The sequence below is a fragment of the Sus scrofa genome, chromosome 15 (assembly GCF_054392235.1).
Source record: "Sus scrofa isolate SSC_HxYL_T2T_F1_AM1 chromosome 15, Sscrofa_HxYL_maternal_Yorkshire_Landrace_v2.0, whole genome shotgun sequence".
In the NCBI taxonomy this organism is placed as follows: domain Eukaryota; kingdom Metazoa; phylum Chordata; class Mammalia; order Artiodactyla; family Suidae; genus Sus; species Sus scrofa.
The window spans coordinates 79,208,305-79,225,036 of NC_139397.1; the positions used below are offsets into that span (position 1 = coordinate 79,208,305).

At 37.1% G+C, this 16,732-nt stretch overlaps 1 protein-coding gene, 1 long non-coding RNA gene and 1 other non-coding gene across 3 annotated transcripts in view; 1 reads left to right on the forward strand and 2 right to left on the reverse strand.

Moving 5' to 3' along the window:
• Nucleotides 1–16,732, reverse strand: part of LOC146395931 (uncharacterized) — a 53,390-nt gene that overhangs the window by 10,169 nt on the left and 26,489 nt on the right. The gene's annotated exons all lie outside the window — the stretch shown is intronic.
• Nucleotides 2,516–6,928, forward strand: LOC146395932 (uncharacterized). The gene is made up of 2 exons (XR_014830497.1): nt 2,516–2,670; nt 4,981–6,928. It is a non-coding gene; the product is annotated as an uncharacterized LOC146395932 (long non-coding RNA).
• Nucleotides 12,852–12,958, reverse strand: LOC146395933 (U6 spliceosomal RNA). Its single transcript, XR_014830658.1, has one exon. It is a non-coding gene; the product is annotated as a U6 spliceosomal RNA (small nuclear RNA).

The following is a 16,732-nucleotide window of genomic DNA, read 5'->3' on the forward strand; positions in this document are numbered from 1 at the left end:
TAACCCACTGAGCAAGGCCAGGGATCAAACACACAACCTCATGGTTCCTAGTTGGATTCGTTAACCACTGTGCCACGACGGGAACTCTAGATGTGGCTTTTAAATACTATTTCCACTTGAAAAGAACTAGGGCTTATTGAAGAAGTGGCTGATTCTAGAGCCGAGGCAAGAAATGTACAGGATCATCATAAAATATCTTCTGGTTATAAAAAGCATATATTTGTTAAAAATTATGAAGGGTTGAAGGGTTTTTACCCTACTTGCAAACTAACAAATTAGCCAGCCATGGATCAGCAATGCCCACAGAGGACACGAAACTCCTACATCAAGTATAAAGAATTATTTTGGTTATGGTATAGCAAGTAGCAGGAGCTTCATACTTGTGTCAGTGCCCTGACCTCTCAATTCCTGTGGGGCCTGACACAGGTAGATGCTGCACAGGCAGTGAGTCTGTGTCATAGCCGAGGAACCCTGGGCTTAGGTAACCTGAACTTTTAAAATGGGCAGTAAGCAAACTGCCTGACCTTTCTCCTGGAAGGAGATATTATTTTGGTAACACCAGATGGTGAGCAAACTGACCTCTGCTCTGCAGGAGGTTACTCTCTTTACCTTCCAAGCTCTTTGCTATACAAACATCCTTGAAAAGACCACCTAGAACAAAAGCGCAGTTAGAATTTCTTCCCACAAGAAGTACAGATAAATGAGAAACCCACAGAAGATTATCTTTCAACTATACTCAAGGATGATAAAGGCATATCAAAAGAAGCTTTCTCAAAAACCTAAAATTAGAATTACTATCTAACCCAGCAATTCCACTCCTGGGTATATATCTGAAAAAACTAAAACTACTAATTTGAAAAGATACCCATACTGCAATGTTCATAACAGCACTATTTACAGTTGCCAAGATATGGAAACAACCTGTGTCCACTAACAGATGAGTGAATAAAGAAGATGTGATACACATACACACTGGAATATTTCTCAGTCATTGAAAAGAAAATTTGCCATTTGCAGCAACGTGGGTGGACTTGGAGGGGATTATGCTAAGTGAAATAGGTCAGAGAAACACATATACTGTATGATATCACTTATTTTTGGAATCTAAAAAATACAACAAACTAGTGAATATAACAAAAAAGAAGCAGACTTATAGAGAACAAACTAGTGATTACCAGTGTGTGAGCAGGTAGTAGAGGGGAAAGGGAGTGGGGTACATGAACTATTGGGTGCAAGACAGGCTCAAAGACATATTATACAATATGGTGAATATAGCCAATATTTTGTAAAAACTATAAAGGGAAAGTAATCTTTCAAAATTGTATTAAAAAAATAAAGAGCAAATTAAAAAAAAAAAGATGCAGAAGCCAGCTTAAAGGGGTGTTCACTGGCTAAATTGGGAAAAATCTGAGCATAAGAATAATTAATGAGTGTAAAGGACTGTAACTCACTGAATAAAGTAGGAAACTATGACTGTATATGTATAAATAAATAGTCTCTCTTTCTCTCTTTTTTTGCTTTTTAGGGCTGCACCCACGGCATATGGAGGTTCCCAGGCTAGGGGTCCAATTGGAGCTACAGCCGCTGGCCTACACCACCGCCACAGCAACACCAGATCCAAGCCGCATCTGCGACCTTCACCACAGCTCATGGCAACGCTGGATCCTTAACCCACTGAGCAAGGCCAGGGATCGAACCCACAACCTCATGGTTCCTAGTCAGATTTGTTTCCACGGCACCACGATGGGAACTCCTCTATTTCTTTCTTTACTTGCCCTTCCCTCATTCCTGTTCTGTGGGATTGAAATCCTTAATAATATAGTAGCACATAAACCTTGGCCTCAGACTCTATTTTGGGGAAATTCATGCTATGATGATATCCATTGTCCTATTTTCCCCTGAGCTTGCTGTATTTTCATTTTGATTTGTACTTGATCTTTACCTACTAAATATGTTAGATATTAGTTTCTTAAAATTTTTACACTTCATACTTGGTCATCTAACTTGTCCAAGGTATTCTTTGTTCAAGAGAAAGCCTCAAATTAAATGTAATCAATTCATTTACTTTTTAAAAAAATTTTGCTTTACGATTTGTGCTTTGGAAGTTTTGTATAGGCAATCCATCCTTTCTTCTAAGCCACAACGATGTCCTCTTATATTTTACTCTTAGTTTACAATTGTATTTATTCTTAAACCTACATGAGCTCCATCTTTTTTGTTGTATTATATAAACATCCAGTTTTATGTGCCTATAGCCAGTTGGTCTTTACCGTCTATTAAGTTCCCACATATGCATGTCCCTGGCACTCACTTCTGTTCTCTTTTGTCTCTGTTCTTGAACCAAACCACCATTGCTGTGGTGGCTTGGTACTGTGTCACATTAGCTACGCTGGAAGCACATTTCCTGTAATTCTATTTTCTGTATGGTTCTGACTTAGGGTTCGCCAAGACATTTTGTGTGATATTTGAAAAGTGAAAAATGAAAGGGTAGCTTTTCTTTTTCTTTCTTTTTTAGTGATCTGAAGATCAACGATACAGTGACATCTTACAGATACTGTCACTGATCTGCTAGCTCACCTTGTTACATCAACCCAGACATTCAACTCTCCAGCTCCTGTCAAATCTTCTCCAAGTTCTGCCCCAGGTTCATGGACAGCTCCATGGTGAAAGGTGCTACTTTCTCTTGGTGATCTTACAGTGTTGAGATTGAAGGGAACGAGAGACAGGCATTGGTTCTACTTCGCCTGTGGGTCCAGTTTGTTCCCACCAGTTCCAGTTTGTCTGTGCCGTCATTCACACCTAGCTTTCCTTTCCAACTGCTGGTCTGTCTGACCTACAGAGATTTCAGACTCAACACTAGATTCAGATGCAACAGCTGTATAGAGTCTTCTATCAGCTATTATAATTTCACGGCATCTAACACTATGATAAATTGTTGTTCTAAAACACTACTAGTGGGTATTCATTTCTTTCCAATTCCTCATTCATGTAAATATCATCCTGCTCTCTATTACTATTATTTTAAGTATATTTTAGTATTATAAAATTTTATCCTATTTTTAGAAGGCAATATAAGTATCTAAGGACATTACTTGTCCATATAAACTTTAGAGCATAAATTTTCTCACAAACTCCAACTGGAATTTTGATGAACTGCATTAAATCTATTGATTAACTTGGGGAGAACTGTATCTTTAAAATATGAAGTTTGAAAATATGAATTCTTTTCATGTATTAAAATCATATCTATGCCTTTCATTAAGATTTAAAAATTTTGGAGTTCTCGCTGTGGCTCAGTGGATTAAGAACATGACATAGTATCTATAAGGATGTGGGTTTGATCCCTGGCCTTGCTCAGTGGGTTAAGGATCCAGGGTTGCCATAAACTGTGGTATAGGTCACAGATGTGGCTGGGATCCTGCATTGCTGTGGTTGTTGTGTGGGTCTGCAGCGCAGCTCTGATTCAACCCCTAGCCTAGGAACTTCCATATGCTGCAGGTGTAGCTGTAAAAATAAAAATAAATACATAAATAAAAATTTTTTAAGAGATTTAAAAATTTTGTCCATGGATGTCTTGTGTATTCTTGGTCAAGTGATTAATTTCAACAAAATATTTTGATTTCTTTTAAGATACTTAATTTTTTTTTTGCAAAAAAAAAGAATGGCATTATTTTAAAAATATTTTTATTTGGTTATTGAGAGTAAAGGGAATTGATTTTTTAGTACAGTTATGTGTCTGTCAACCTTGTGAAAACTCCATATTAGTTCTAATAGTTTGTTTCTTCTATGCTATATTTCTTACCTTTTTGTTGTTCTTTATATAGCTAGCTAGTACCTGTAGTAGAGTATTAAAGCATAATGGCAATAGCCTGCCTTATATTACATACATTTGAGCAGTTTTGTACTAGAGATATTACTAGAGTTTTGATGAAGCTGGTATGACTATAGTGAAACATACTCAGTAAGCTCTCTCACCACTACTGTCTAACACAACCATATGCTATGCTCTTTCAATTCCTGCATCTTTGAATACACTGTGTTTTCTGTCTAGAATTCCTTTTCACTTTTCTTGATTTGAGTACTATGGATTGACCTTCAAGAATCAGCTGAAATGTTCTTTCTGGAATACTGATCTAAATCCCCAGTTTGAACTAAATGCTCTTCTTCTGAATGCCCATAATAGCATGCACCTCTATCTTTGTACTTAGCTATGTAATAAGTCTTCCCTCTTAGACTATAAGCTATTTGATGCCAGGAATTGTATATTACTAGTCTTTGTATTCCTCATATTAAGTCTAGTACCTGGAATACAGTAGTTGTTCATTTAATGTATTTTGAGTACTTTTGAATTGAGCTGAACCAAATAAAAGAATCACAGTTGGTATGAAACATGCTTAAATCACCCAGCTTATCCAGTAATCATGACCATGAGCCAGAGTCCATATTGGGAGGGTTTAAAAAGAAAATGGTAACACAAACAACCACCAGTTAGGGAATGACTACTTAAATAATGGTACATTCATACTATGGACTATCCTGCAGTAGTTTTAAAGAGATAACTCTACGTGCACCGAAAACAGAAACAAAAATCTAGAAAGTATATTAAGATTTTTTAAAACAACATTGAAATTGAGGTTAATGTATAAAGTGCTTTACTTGCAAGTGTGTGCCTGTGTATATTTATATGTGTATATGTATACATGTGTGTGTGTTTATTTATGTAACAGACTCTGATGTTTGTCTACCCACTGGTCTTTCTATCTTCTCTCTTGCAGTAATAAGTCTAGCCTCGGGACAAGAATTATGATTGGTTTAAATCATTATGTCAATCCCATTTCTTTTTGATGTGATTGGACTAGAGGCATGTCACCAAGTTCTGCTCTGTTGAGAACTTTAGGAAGAGAATATTTTATCAGATAGGAGAAAGGCATGAAAAGAAAAAGTCTCCTTTTGCTCATTCCTATTTCCTTTCTGCTTTAGGTACAAATTATAGCTGATGTGTGAGATTTTTGTGCCCGGAGGTACAGTGGTCACTGTGTGACCACAAAGGGGGACTTGGTCAACATGCTGAGGATGGCCCAGAAGAATGATCAGAAGAGCCCAGACACTTGACTACACCATGAGCTTCCAGATCAACTGGGGATCACCTACTTCCAGACTGATGTCAGTTGAGGAAAAATTGTCCTAATAATTTTCACCTTTGGTTGAGTTTTCTATCACTGGCAGCCAAAATTATCCTGCTTGATAACATGGCAGTATCACTTCATAGCAATACCATTTGAATACTCCTCTTTACATTCTTAATTACAAAATGCATATCACATATATTCTTGTTCTTTTCCATTTTTTACTTTTCTGCCTTGCATTTCACCCCATACCTCCACGAGTTTTCATGTTTTAGCTTCAGGCTATTTTCACAGGCAAAACAGGAAAAACTCCACATTGCCAAAACTCTTGGATTCTTAGTAGAGCTGGTCCATCTCATATCCCTTTATCCTCCACCTAAAATTTCAGGTAGCTTTATAGACTCCACTAATATCTGGGATGTTATAACCTTCTCATGGGTATTTATAAAGCACAAATAATTGCAGATATGAAGCTATGATGAACTAGACTGCAGGGAGCTTCAGACACTTGCCCAAGAGTTAGGCTAGTCCAAGTGTCACACTGTGTTTAAAATCTCTCATCTGATTTTAATAATTCTCTTACACAAAATGTATCTGGTAGAGCCAAAAGGAGCAATCCCAATTAAAGAGGGAAGAGGTGTTTCCACCATGGCTCAGGAATTAACGAACCCAAGTAGCATCTATGAGGACTCGTGTTCGATCCCTGTCCTCATTCAGCAGGTTAAGGATCTGGCGTTGCTGTGAGCTGTAGTGTAGGTCACAGATGTGGCTTGGATCTGGCGTTGCTGTGGCTGTGGTGTAGGCCAGCAGCTACAGCTCCTAATTGGACCCTTAGCCTGAGAACCTCCATAGGCCATGGGCGTGGCCCTTAAAAGGCAAAAAAATAATAAAAGTGAAAATAAAGAGGGAAGAAACCTTCTTATACCCAGTAAGAGAGATAAGGGTAAACTAATGGGGGTGGTGATGAAGGTATAGGGGACTGAATGTAAAAAAAAAGGCTAAAAAGGACACTTTAAAGTCATAATAAGAGGTAAACACTGATTCCCTTTATTATATTAAAGAAGCCAGGCTAGAATGTCAGGAAGATGATTCCCTCCTTGTCAATAAATATTTCTGTGACCTTTGAGATTTTTCCTTTTTTCACTCTCCTCACTTAGAAAAAGAGAAGGGTCAATGAGAGGTGTTCATATGGAAGTAAGAGCTACTTTTTAAAATGCTTTAAGCTCAAAGAGGAGAGAACTCTTCCTGATGATACACAGATACTCTTGTCTCCAGCTCCACCCCCTCCACCCCAAGGTTTTTTTCTCAACATATGAAACATATACTAGTGGATTAAAATTTATTTAGCCTCGGGAGTGAGACAATTTGGACTTGCATCCTAGCCCTTCACACTCACTATCTTCTGCATGATCTTAGCCAAGTCACACTTCACTCATCATTCTTTGTCTAAGTCAATAAGTCCTCCTTGTGTTCTCCCTTCAAAGGAAAGCATCACACTTCAAGAGACGTAAAGTCAAATTCTTGGAAGGATGATTTCACAGCATTTCCAGCAGGAATGGGGGAAGTTGGTAGAGGGGAAGGAAATTCTGTGATCTGCGTCAAATAGCCATACGTTTAAACTCACAGACTTAAAATCTACAAGCAGTAAATCCTGCTGAGGGTCAAGTTTTCCGAACAACCAGGAGTTTTCTTTGTCTTTAGACATTTTGTCATCTAAGAAATATTAAATGCTACTTAACAATTTCTTATAGATATGGGGTGACTATTATGAAATTACCATTAAAGCCAGTAATTCTCAACTCTATCAAAGCTTGACTCCCTTTTTTATGATAGATATTTTTGAAAACCTGCTTACAATTCATTAGTCACTAAATTACTAGACTAAATTAATACTTAAATTAATATAACATACATATGAACCTAATTTCAAAAAAGGGAACACAATGCCTAATTGTAATGTAAAGGAGTAATAAAAGTAAAGTTGTTTATGATAAAACAGCACATACTTTAATTTGTAAATGTCTGGATGTGACTGGTAGACATAATAACATAGTCAGATGCTTGCACCTATATGTAGAATCAGTGTAAATGAGGACGCTATAAATGCAGACTGATACAGGTGTGTTATAACTGAAGACTCGAAAACCATATGCAGCATTGCTACTCTTATAGCGTCCTCATTTACACTGATTCTACTGCAAAATATTCCTAGAACGTTTGAATTTATTAAATATACAGAAAATATTTGGCCTTTGTTTGTAAAACAGAGTTAGGTTCTAAGTTCAGTTAATGAAAACTTCATTTTCACCTAAATGTATGTCTTGGTCAGTGTCAAAAAGTATGCAGGATATGGGACAATTTTTACTGCATGAGACTGCCCCATGCGTTTTAAGAAATATTGTATTTCCAGTATCAACTTCTTAAATTGTAGTAGCCCCCAGTTATTGTGACACTATAAAAACCTTTCCACAAATTTTTAAAACACTCTCAAATAACAATATAATCCATATTGACAAATTCTGCTATAAGCAGTGTCTGGCACTCAGTATGTGTTTAACACATGCTTATTGATTGGATGGATGAATGAATGTGTAAGTATTATTTCTCTAAAATGATTAACTTCTGATGGCAAGTAACCAAAAACCCAACTAACTTACTGTAGTTTAGACAAATTAGGGTTTATAACATTTAAAAAGCTAAGACATTTAGAGTAACACATCTAGGGTTGGTGCCACAGCTCATGATGTTGTCACTGTTTAGAGTTCCTATTTTCCTTCCATTTTGCCATTCTTGGCAAATCTGTTATTTTATCACTTCATGAATTAAAAATTATGGCCACATCCCTGGGTTTTATATCAGTATTCAAAGCAGAAGGAAGAAGGAAGGATCATTGCCAGCAGACTTCCTATTCTACCTTATTGGCCAGAACCCTATCACATGGCTAATGCTGGCTACAAGGGAAACTTCAATCCTCCCGCTGAAAGCAATAACATTGTCATATAAAATATATAAAAAGAGAAACAAACCAACAAAACTTTCAAATGCATCATTGAGCTGCCAAGAAAGCAAAGATTCTAAGAAGCCAAAAAGTGAAATGAATACAGAACTCTTAGAAGGTAAGGAAACACTAAAGATGGCTTTTGCCTTAGGCATGTGTGTCAAATTCTGGTGATAATGATATTTCATTTTTTAGTGGTTTCACAGGAAGTGGGGATGGGGGATAGATGACAAAGCTTCAGGCCTGCTCAATGTATGGAATCTAATAGGAGAGCTTGACTCAAAGTTAGAAGATGAAAAGGCAAGCCACAGATGGGTAGAAATATTCACAAGGACTTCTATTCAGAATATATAAAAACCTCTATAAATCAGTATCAAAAAGAAAATTAATCCAATTTCTAAGTGGACAAGTTTTGAAAAGACACTTTAATCAATAAGCACATGAAAAAGTACTCAACATCATTAGTCATCAGGAAAATGCAAATTAAACCCACAATGAGATACTATTACACAACCAACAGAAAAGTAAAAATTTAAAAGACTAATCAAACAAAATGTTGGTGAGGATGTAGAACAATGAGAACTTTCACACATGGCTGATGGCAATGTAAAATGTATAAACATTTTGGAAATTGTTTGGTGGTTTCTTATAATAGTAAATACACAGTATATTCCAAGAAAAATGAAAACATGTCTACACAAAATGTTCATTAATGTTCATAGCAACATTAGTAAAAATAGCCAAGAAGTAGAAACAACACAAATAATCATCAACTGCTGAATGGATATACAAAATCCGGGACTTCCATACTACAAAACAGTATTCAGTCATAAAAAAGGAATGTGATGATACATGCTACAATACAGATGGACCTTGAAAATATTATGCTCCATGAAAGAAGTCAGACACAAAAGTCACATACTGTATGATATTTATATGGTATATGCCCAGAATAGGTACATCCATACAAACAGAAAGTAGATGAACGGTTGTCAGGGTTTGGAGAGAGGGAAATATGGAGTGACTTCCCATGGGTATGAGGTTTCTTTTTGGAGAAACGAAAATGTTCTGGAATTTGTTAGTGGCAATGATTGCATATACTAAAAATCATCGAGTTGTACATTTTAAATAGGTGGAATGCATGGTATGTGAGTTATAGCTCAATAATGTGGTTATAAAAACAGAAACAAAAGCAAAGAAAGGAAACATAGGTAAAGATCACCATCGTTGATTGCCACCATCCCAAGATTGCCACAGGCATCCTCTTGGTGCATAGACTTCCAGATTCATTTCTGTGCATCCTATGTACTTCTAATCTTTCATCGTTAAGTACTATGTTAGCTGTGGAGGTTTTGTTGAGTGGTTTTTGTTTGTTTTTATCATGAAAAGATGCTGAATTTTGTCAAGTGCTTTTTCTGCCTCTTGACATGATCATGCGGGTTTTCTCCCTTTGGCTTATTAATACAGTATATTATACCGATTGATTTTCTTATGTTGAACCAAGTATAAATCCCATTTGGCAATGTTATAAAATTCTTTTATGTCTTTTGCTGGATTCAGTCTGCTAGTATGTATTTGGTTGAGGAGTTTTGTATCTGTATTTATAAGGATATTGTTCTGTAATTTTCTTGCAATGTCCTTGTTTTGCTTTGATATCAAGGAATACTGGCCACGAATAATGAATTAGAAAGGGTTCCCTCCTTTTTCATTATTGTAAAAGCTTCTGAGGAATTGGTCCTAACTTTTCTTCTTTTTTGCTTATAGTTAATAAAATTTTTGCATTTCAACAAAGCTGGCATTTAAGAATAATTCTTTTTTGTAGTTCCTGTCGTGGCACAGTGGTTAATGAATCCGACTAGGAACCATGAGGTTGCAGGTTCGATCCCTGGCCTTGCTCAGTGGGTTAAGGATCCGGTGTTGCCGTGAGCTGTGGTGTAGGTTGCGGACGTGGCTCAGATCCCACATTGCTATGGCTCTGGCGTAGGCCAGTGACTACAGCTCCGATTCGACCCCTAGCCTGGGAACCTTCATATGCCATGGGAAGTGGCCCTAGAAAAGACAAAAAGACAAAAACAAACAAACAAAATAATTATTTTTTAAATGTTTGGTAGCATTCGGCAGCGAGGCCATATGATTCTGGGTTTTTCTTTGCTGGGACTTTTCAAATTACTACCTTAGGCTATTTACTTGTTATATATCTTTTCAGATTTTTCTATTTTTTCTTTAATCAGTTTTTGCAGTTTCTACATTTCTAGGAATTTCATCTGGGTTACCTGCTTCATTGCCCTACACTGTATGCCTATGTCTTAGTCATCTCAGACTGCCACAAAAAAACAAAAATAAAAATAAACAAAAAACCCATAGACTGGGTAGCTTAAGCAATAGAAATACATTTTTCATTGATCTGGAGGTTAGGAAGCCTAAGACCAAGGTGCAAAACAATTTGGTTTGGTTCCTCATGAGAGCTCTCTCCCTGGCTTATGGACAATCATCTTTTCACTATGTCCTCACATGGCCTTTCTTTGCATGCACCTAGGGTGGGGTTAGGAGAGGGGTATAAGAGAGGGAGGGAAGATGAGAGAGAGGGAGAGAGAGACCTTTTTCTTCTTCTAAGGTCACTAATCTCATCATGAGAACCCCACCCTCATGACTTAATCTATCCCTAACTACTTCCCAAAGGCCCTGTCTCCAAACATCACATTAGGTGTTAGGATTTAAATATATGAATTTGAGGGATACAAACATTGTCTATACCACCTCTTTTTTTTTTTTTTTTTTGGTAAAGTTAGTAGTAATATCCCCTTTTTTGTTGCTGATTTTAGTAATTTTAATTTAATTTAATTAATTTTTTTTTCTTTTTTGGCTGCCCCAAGGCATATGGAATTCCTGGGCCAGGGATCAGATCCAAGCTGCAGTTGCAATTTAGCTGCAGCTACAGCAATACCAGGTCCCCAACCTGCTGCCAGGGATTGAACTTGCCTCCTAGCACACCAGAAATGCCACTGATCCCATTGCACCACATCGGGAACTCCTGATTTGATGTTATTTTCATCTTCTCTCTTTTTTTGCTCAATTAGTCTAGCTAAAAATTTGTCAATTTTGTTGATCATTTCAATGAACCAAATTTCAGTTTTATTTTTTCTCTTGTCTTTCTACTCTCTATTTCATTTATTTTCACTTTAACCTATGTTATTCCCTTCCTCCTGCTTGCCTTAGATTTAGTTTTCTGTTGATTTTCTCGTTTCTTAATGTGGAAGTTTAGGTTATATATGTGAGATTGTTCTTCTTTTTAAATATAGGCAACACAGCTATAAATTTTCCTCTAGGCACTATTTTCATCGCATCCCAAAATATTTGTTATGTTGTGTTTTCACTTTCATTCATCTCAAAATATTTTCTAATTTCCGTCTTATTCTTTTCTGATCCTCTGATTATTTATGATTGGGTTTAATTTCTACATATTTGTGAACTTGCAAAATTTCCTTTCCGTTAATTCCTAATTTCATTCCACTGTGGTTGGAGCATATACTTCATATTTATTGACACTTTTTTCAATGGTGTAACATATGTTCTGTCCTAGTAAATGTTCCACATGTACTTCAGAAAATGTGTATTTTGTAGTTGTAGAATGGAGTGTTCTGCAGGTGTCTGTTAATAGAATCATAACGTTGTTCAAGTCTTCTATTTGCTTCATGAAAATCTGTCTAGTTGTTCTACTCATTATTGAAAGCAAGACATAGAAATCTCCAGCTGTTATTGTTGAATTGCCTATTTTCTCCTTAAATTCTGCTAGTTTTTGTTTCCTGAGTTTGGGGTTGTTAAGTGTGTATATGTTTGTTATATCTTCTTGATGGATGAACTCTGTTACTGTCAAATGTTCTTCTTAGTCTATAGTAATAATTTTTGTCCTAAAGTCTTTTTCTGATATTAGTATAGCCATTCTAGGTCTCTTTCAGTTATTATTTACCTAGTATACCTTTTCCCATACTTCAATTTATGTCTCTGAATCTAAAGTGTACTTTTATAGAGAATATATAGTTGGATTTTGTTTTTAAATCCATTCTGCTAATCTTTGCCTTTCAATTCAATCCCATTTTATTTAATGAAATTACTGATAAATTCATGTTTATATTTGCTATTTTTCTACTTGTTTTCTATATGTCTTAGTTTTTTTGGAGAGAGGCCCATCCTCTATTAATGACCACTTTTTTTTTTTCCTTTTTAAGGCTGCACCTGTGGCATTTGGAAGTTCCAAGGCTAGGGGTAAAATCAGAGCTGCAGCTGCTGGCCTACGCTACAGCCATTGCTGGCCACAGAAATGCCAGATGCAAGCCTCGTCTGTGACCTACACTGTAGTTTGTGGCAATGCCAGATCATTAACCCACTGAGAGAGGCTAGGGATTGAACCTGTGTCATCATGGATGCTAGTCAACTTGTCTGAGTCACAGGGGGAATTCCCTAAGTACTTTGTGTTAAAAGGATAGTTTCTTTTTTAATTCCCTTCCTGATTCTCTTACTATGTTTTTTTGAGTTATATTCTTAGTGGTTGCTATAAAGATTATAATTAACATCTTAATTTATAAGAATCTAGTTCAGATTAATACTGATTTAATTACAATAGCATACAAAAACTTTCTCCTAAATGGCTTTATCTTCTCTCTCTTCATTCGTGCTGTTATTGTCATGCAAATTACATCTTTATATATTGTGTGCCCATCAATAAAGTAAAAAATAAGGAATGCTTTAGAAATTTGTAAGTCATTCTTGCACAGGGGCCATGCTAGTCTTCTCTGAATTGTTCCAGTTTTAGTATATGTGCTGCCAAATTGAGCACAACATGATGTAATATTGCCATTAAAAACTACTCTGGCTTCAGTGTGGAAAATGAATTAAAGAGGAGGCCAATCTGGACGTGAGAAGACTAGATAAAAGATGTCGAAATAAATCAGGTGAAAGATGATAGTGGTCTGAACTAGAGCTCAGTGCTAGAATACTAGAGAAGAGATGTAGGAAACCTAATAAATTTGGAAGATATTAAAGAGATAATATTAAATAGCTTTGGTGACTGGATATAGGGTTGAACAAAAGAAAAAAGTAAAAAATGATTAATTCTCTGTATCATGTAACAGAGGGAATTATGATGCTATTCACAGAGAGAGATGCCTTTGAAATTAAAGATTTGGGAAAATACAGTGAGCTCAATTTTAGACATTTTGAATTTGTGATGCTTATAAGGTACATGGAAATAGGAAATGTTTGGTAAAGAGGAGATATCTAGGTTTGGAAATTTAGTAAACAATATGAGCTATGAGTAAAGACTCGAGTATATTTAATATATAGATAGTAATGGAAGGCTTGAGAGTTTATTAGAATGTCCAGTAAGATAAATAGAAAAACACAAAGTAATAATATAAGAGGACCAAAGGCGGTAATGGAATCATAAGAAATAATAATATTATGGGAGTTCCCATTATGGTGCAGTGGAAATGAATCTGACTAGTAACCATGAAGTTGTGGGTTCAATCCCTGGCCTTGCTCAGTGGGTTAAGGGTGGGGCATTGCCATGAGCTGTGGTGTAGGTCGCAGATGATGCACAGATACTGCATTGCTGTGGCTGTGGCATGGGCCAGGGGCTACAGCTCCGATTGGACCCCTAGTCTGGGAACCTCTATATGCTGTGGATGCAGCCCTAAAAAGCAAAATAAAAATAAAAATAGAAATAAAAAACAATATTATGAGTTTGGGAAAAGAAGAGGATTCTTCACAAGAAAGTGAGAGTGGCTCTAGAAGTACCAGGAAAACCAGGAGAGTGTCTTGTCATGGAAATTGAAAGAATGAAATATTTGAAGAATAGAGATGCCACATAAATTTTAAAAATGTATTATTTTCATTGGAATTAGCAATAAGGAAGACCATTAAAAAGAATGGCATTTTAAAGTTGCTGCAAAGTCTTTCTAATTTGGTCCCATCGAGAGGTGAAATCTATTTCTCTGCCCTTGAATCTGGACTGGATTGTGTCTGTCTGTATTGACCAACAAAATGTGGCAGAAGTGGAACTGTTAACTTCTAAGATTGGGCAGTTTCTACTTTCACAGGCTTGAAACAGTCCCTCATAAAACCCAGTGATCATGCTATGGGAAGCCCACATCTGGAGGCGCCATGAGAAGAAGGACTGACTTCTAGCTACATTCTCAGCCAAGAGCCAATGCCACCTGCCAGCAGCCATGTGAATGAGCCAGAGTGGATGTTCTAGTCCAGTCAAACCACCAGATGACCACAGCTCCAGACAATGCCATGCAAGACAGAATTACCTACTTGTGCTTAGTTAACCCACTGAATCATGAAAGATGATAAATGGTGGCAACCGTTTTAAAGGACTGAGTTTGGGGTCTGTTTGTTACTCAGCACTGGATAACCCTATGTTATTACTATTTCATAATATCTGTAAGAGATGATGTCCTGTTGGAGCACTGCTGGTATAAACCGCCCTGGGTTGAAGAGCTACTCGAAGGGTAGAAACTGGAGATAACTCTTTTAAAAAGTTGATTGGGAAAGAAAGAAGCTATTTAGAGCATGATATGTAAGAATGTTGGTATTTGATAAAGGTGTTATGTTCATTTTTTAATATGAAAGTTTTAAATGGTACTTAAGAAGGTGCTAGTATAAGCAGAAAACATTGACAATACAGAGGAGAGATGAAGGGAGGTTCTGGAAGAAAGGAGATAAAATGAGCTTCAGACTTCCCCTGAAAAGGATCTAATTGGTCTCATTAGATGTGACCCAACAAAGATGTCCCTGGGTGGACTCTCATATCCTGACTCCCTTGCAGTTACTCTCTGGAGACCTACATTTGGCTCAATTGTTTTTCTAATTGTCTATGGCTAGGGTCTTAGGTTATATTAGTTAGGATTTGGGGGGCTGAAAGTAGCAGAAGATATATTTCAAAGGGGCTGAAATGTAAATCTGAAGTTTGAGGGTTGGTTAATTCAGGAGCTCCATAACATCGTCAAGGATCCAGGTTCTTTCCATTATTCTGCTCCATCATCCTCAGACTTTTGTCTTATCCTCTCAGGTCGGCTCCTATTTCTTTCTCAAGAAAATGCAGTCTGAGGGGTCATATTCAGAAGGTCATTCAAGAGACAGAAATAGGAGATTTCTCCTTGCATTTCCCTTTCCCAGAAATCCCACAGCAGACCTCTCTAATGGTTAGAATCTCAGCATGTGCTCAGTCAATAGTAAGGGAGATTTTAGGAAGGTTGCTTAAGTTTTCTGAGCTTCAGTTTTCTCATCTACAAAATGGGTAGCATAGCACCTACAACAAGATTATAATAAGGAATAAAAGAGTATTCTATTAAGTGCATAGCATAGTGCTAGACTCACAGAGCCTCTTTTCATCTACTCCATTCTCCATAATGTGTTTAGAGTTCATTTGCTAAGAAGCAAGCTAGAGGCTCTCCTCCCAGTTTTAAGTGGGAAAGCACTCAGAAGAGAGAAAAATTAGTTAGATGGTTATTATAAAGGAAAAAACATGGATGGGCAACTACCAGTTTCTGCTACATAGGACCATCAACGTGTCAGAAACGGATCTAGTTACCTTGATTCTGGGGGTGGAGGATTCCTTTATGCTGGACAGAAACCGAGGTAACAGAGCTTTCTGTTTCAGGTAAAGGGGAATCCAGTGCACTGGGCCAGGAAGTAGGGGGCAAGGGCAGGATCCAGGCATAGATAGAGTACAGGTACTGATATATGTGTTTGGATGGCAAAGCAGATGAACATTCAGAGTGATTTATTCTTATCCCAATGATATCTCTTATAGAATGGCCCTGGGCTCTACCACAGCCCTGAATCTGAGCCAGAATAATAAATCATAAAGTTCCTTGAGCTCCAAAGAGGGTGCTATGTATATATACCATGCATTCCCCAATGCAGTATGCTTTCTCTAGAAACAATTAGATTTCCCACCTCGACTCTCTTTTTGCTTATCACAATAGACACAGTGCCATCTACTGAAAATGAAGCACCAATAACCACGGTACCCCCAGGGATTCCCAGGAGAGCCTCCCGCTCTGGGCTCCCTATCTCACCCACCTCCCAGATGGACTGGAGGGAGTAGGCGGAATCTACAGGCTGTTCTCCTGTCACAAACTGTAATGCATCTGTTCCTTGGTGCTTTCCGTGAGCAGCAAGAGTAAGACAGTCCTATAGGGACCTAAGGAGCTTGGCCAGAAATTTAAAATGCCTGTGAAAGACCTTTTAGGCTATCCTTTTGCCTTCAATACAGAATACACTTCATCTACCCTACAGAGACAAGGCACACTTTAATATTAAAACATGAAAGGATTCTTGACATGTCTTCCTTTGAGTAATTGTGATGTTTCTTTCCATGTAATGGTGTAGCAATGTTATTAAATTTCTTTTATCTTTCTATGAGATTTTTAGTGGGTAGACGAGATAAGAGGTTAATAACAGAATCCTGGAACATTATCAAGATTATGTCTTTGCGATTTGTGGATAACCTAGGCTGCTAATAAAATTCACGCATGCCAAGTTCCACATCTAGTTAAGTGTGTCCTCTCCAGGTCACAGTGTATCTTGGTTTCATAAATGG